The sequence below is a fragment of the Vicia villosa genome, linkage group LG5 (genome assembly GCF_029867415.1).
Source record: "Vicia villosa cultivar HV-30 ecotype Madison, WI linkage group LG5, Vvil1.0, whole genome shotgun sequence".
Classification (NCBI taxonomy): domain Eukaryota; kingdom Viridiplantae; phylum Streptophyta; class Magnoliopsida; order Fabales; family Fabaceae; genus Vicia; species Vicia villosa.
Window position 1 is genome coordinate 63,634,485 of NC_081184.1, and position 4,344 is coordinate 63,638,828.

A 4,344-nucleotide genomic window follows, 5' to 3' on the forward strand; every position below is an offset into this window, starting at 1 on the left:
CTAACTTCTCCTAATTGAAAAATAGAAACAGGGGTGTAAATTGAATTTGCGGTGGTGAATAGCAAGGGCCTAGGGCCCAACAGTTTCTTGTTATTGTACAGAAATCAGATGCAAAACAATAAAAAGATTCATGGGATCCGTGGGGGTGAGAATTGAATTGCAATGGGCCTGGGGGAGGTGCATGAACGAATTGTGAAGGCCCGAGGTTTCTTGATCCACTATCATTCAGATTTTTATTCAACAATAAAATAAAAAAGAAATTAAATTAAAATAAGCAGCAAGAGGAATTAGGGTAACCTCTTCGTTCCTCTTCCTCTCTCTCGACAAATTCAATCGGCGGCGATGGTCCTCCGGCGCAACTCCGAAGCTTCTCCGTCTCAGCTTTCAATCGCTCTCGAATTTCCCTATCTCAATCGCTCATCTTTCACGCGGATGCACTCTTCTGAGTTGTTGTACAAATCCGAGGATAATGATGATGATGATGATGATGAGTACGGACGGTTGAATAAAGGGGAAATTGAGTCGAGAGATTATTGAAACTCGAGGAATGATGAATCAGTTGTGGACTTGATGATGAGGATGAAATTGTGCGTTGTTGTTGAAGACGAAGACGATGATAAGGTGAAGTTTGAGACTTTTTGGTTCGTTCCTTTTTTTGGTTAATCTCTCCTCTCTGATTCTTGTATCGTTTCTGTTTCTGAGCTGGTGTGCTATCAATGGTGAAGCGTTGTTGTTGTCGCTACGTGATGCAGAGAGATGGAGATGATGACGTGAGATTGAAGGTATGAAGGAAGTCGAAGGTGATGTTACGTCACGAAAGTGTGGATGCCGATAGATAGTTGAATCAGGAATGGAATTGAATCAGTGTTGTTGTTGAATATCAAGAAGTGGAGATTCCGAGAGAGTGAGGGAGAAGATGAAAGTGGTGCGTGAAGAGGAGATGATGAAGAGAGGGAACTGAGATGGAAGGTTGTGACGATTCAAGAAGATGAAGGTTGGAGTTGCAGAGAGTGAAGATGGTGAAAAGCGATGTGAAGTGGGGGAGAAAATGGAGAGGATGAAGGTGGAGAGGATTGTGTGGAAACTGAAGAACGTGAAGAATGGTGAAGAATGAAGAGTGATGGTGAATTCCTGTTATATAGAGTTTCTTCAGGTCAGTTACTCTTCTAATTTCTGTTGAAATTCTGTTTCAGATAACTGTTAGGACTGCTAGAAGTTTGTTGAGAGTTAGTTACTAGGTGTGACAAGTTAGTTATGTTAGTTTGGAGTTCTGTTTGAATCGGATAGAAGTTAGTTTGAAAAATGGTTAGGGATAGTTGGTTATAACTGTTAGGAATGTTAGTTATGGGTGTTGTTACAGTTAGTTGGAGTGAGTTTGGACAGTTGTGGACTTTCTGTTTTTCCTGTGGGTAAGATGTTAACCCTCTGTATACGAACCAGTTTCGCCGACATGCTTGAATATTCGTGTGGTCCCTATTCTGAGCTTATTTTCTTTTGGATGTGCAGAATTTTGTGACTGAATGCTTTTTCTCTTCTTCTTTCTTTTTTGTACAGGGCTGCCCTTTGAGTTTTGGGCAAGTGAACAATTGAGAAGGCGCAGCAGCATTTCCTTGAAGGGAACCGGTTCCGTTTGCACTTGGTTTATGCAGAGATTGGCTCAATTTGCAGGTGGCGAGTTCGAAACCGTTATGGGCAACGCTTGGTGCGGCTTGGATTTTGCGTTGTATTTTGTATTGATTTTAAGCTGAGCTGTTGGCATTTTGTAGTTTGAAATTCTAATCAATTGTTCGTAAATTTGGCAGGGACCTGTTTTGGACATGAAGGCACGTTAGCTGAACCGGTTAACCGGTTTACGTCTATTTGAAGCTAGGATAACATTTACAGTTCATTGATCCTTCTTCCCAAAGTGTAGCAACGCAAACTCAAGTTAAGATACAAGAACCACACCACCGTTACGAACTGAGAACTGTGGAAAGATTCATATTCTTGATTATCCTTTTTGTATGTTTTTTTTCAATGATGGATTTCTGGATTTTTGTGCAGGCTGGTATAGGATTAAAGAGTACAAGGGGCAGAGTTTTGGCACAAAGGAATGACATGCTCAACGAGGAAAAGTGGAACTCACGAAAAAAATAGATTTAGAAGTGTATATTTGTGTATGACTTTTAGCATATGTTGTAACTTGTAACCTGAGTCAATAAAACGAGCTCCCTCTTCTTTTCTAATTTTGAGAGTTGTTATGGATCCTTCCACTGTTTGAATTCACAATCCAATCATCCCGGCTTACACTTTAATTCTCCAAAATGCAATCAGGTCACAAACTCGCAATAGAAGGAACCACTTTGATTAGCGGCTTGTAACATAACCATCTCGTGAATTATTTGCATTAAATTAATCCGTAACATGAAGGTATTTGGATCCAATTAATCGTACTTTTCTTCTCTTGCAAACTCAAATAGGCCACAACATGAAGTGAAAACCATCAAAGATTCAAGTGGACTCCAGTCAAAATTAATGGATCAACACAACCCATTTTGTAATACTCCTTCTACAACCTTTATTAAGAAATCCAAGCAAACAATAGTTGAATCAAGATAACTTGGATCTCAAGCAAACACCACACAAAACTTAATGACATAATCATCGCTACATGTTGGGATATTGATTCAAATGCCTTGTTCCATGAGTAGCAAAAGAGGACTGAGCGTGAAATGTATGATCAAGTAATTAATAGCTCAAGTGTCGAGAAGCAGTCCATGATGATTATAAGACCAAACTAATTCACAGGGAGAAAACTCCAGTTTTATAACTTCAACTGAAAAAACCCTTAGAAACCTCGGCTTCAACTAGGTGGATGTAAATACCTTGAAAATAAGAAGCCCCAAAGTACCAATGAAACCCTAACCCTTCAAGATCCTTGATCCTGTGCCAGATTTATTGATTAATGGTGCATGATCTATGTTAATGTCCTAATGGAAGGTATGTACATGAATGCAAAGCCTAAGCTAGTTAGAAGTAAAAGGGGTAGGACAAATTTGGGGTATGACACCCCCTTGGAGTGATTTACCTCACCTGAGGATTTAATCCACTAATCTCAACAGATTACAATGGTTTTCCACTTAGCCCACGACTAAGTCTTCTAGAGTATCCTGATCACAACCTGATCACTCTAGGAACAATTGCTTAGACACAAGCTAAGACTTTCTAGAGTATCCTGACCACCACGTGATCACTCTAGTTACAACTGCTTAGACACAAGCTAAGACTTCCTAGAGTATCCTGATCACACTTGATCACTCTAGTTACTTACAAATTAATGTAATCAATTCTAAGAGTATTACAATGCTTCTGAAAAGCTATAATCACAACAGTGATATTTCTCTTAAAGTTTAAGCTTAATCTCACTAATATATTACAACAGCAATGTAGTGAGCTTTGATGAAGATGAAGTTTGTGAGCTTTGATTTGAACAGTGTTTCAACAAGTTTGTATTCACAGAATTCGTCAGAATCGTTAACCTTGCTTCTCATCAGAACTTCATATTTATAGGCACTTGAGAAGATGACCGTTGGGAGCATTTAATGCTTTGCGTATTCCGTACAGCATTGCATTTAATGTTTTACTCTTTTGTCAACTACCTCGAGCCTTGTTTACGCAGTGTCAACTGAGGTTGCCTTTAATAGCTTCTAACGTTCCTTTTGTCAGTCAGCGTAGCCTGCCATCTTGTACTTGCTTCTGATATGATGTTTGTGTATACAATGTTTGAATATCATCAGAGTCAAACAGCTTGGTGCAGAGCATCTTCTTGTCTTATGACCTTGAAGTGCTTCTGAGCGTGATACCATGAGAACTTCAGTGCTTCTGCTTCTGATCTCAAGTTCTTCTGATGCTTCCATAGACCCATGTTCTGATTCTGCTTGACCATCTTCTGATGTCTTGCCAGACCATGTTCTGATGTTGCATGCTGAACCTTCTGAGTCAAAGCTTCTGAGCGCTGATTTGTGCATACTCTTTATATATTTCCAGAAAGGGAAATTGCAGTGTATTAGAGTACCACATTATCTCATCCAAAATTCATATCCTTGTTATCATCAAAACTTAGAACATTGATCAGAACAAATCTTGTTCTAACAATACATCCATTTTCATCATTGCATAAGGATTGAAGAATATTCTCAAAAACAAAGGCATGTGATTATGTAATGATTATATTTGGGAATTTATGGCAAAAGAGTGAATCACCAAAGGAATCTTCTCTCAACCAATTGGAGCACATTTCTGTAACAAAATTGTCCCCTAAGATCAAGCAAAACCGAGGGCTAGGGGAGTGGTATCAAAAATCCA

At 39.1% G+C, this 4,344-nt stretch overlaps 1 long non-coding RNA gene across 1 annotated transcript; it reads left to right on the forward strand.

Moving 5' to 3' along the window:
* Positions 1-261: 261 nt before the first annotated feature.
* Positions 262-2,246, forward strand: LOC131606680 (uncharacterized). Its single transcript, XR_009284967.1, has 4 exons — positions 262-1,153; positions 1,555-1,702; positions 1,803-1,926; positions 2,044-2,246. It is a non-coding gene; the product is annotated as an uncharacterized LOC131606680 (long non-coding RNA).
* The last annotated feature ends 2,098 nt before the right edge of the window (positions 2,247-4,344 follow it).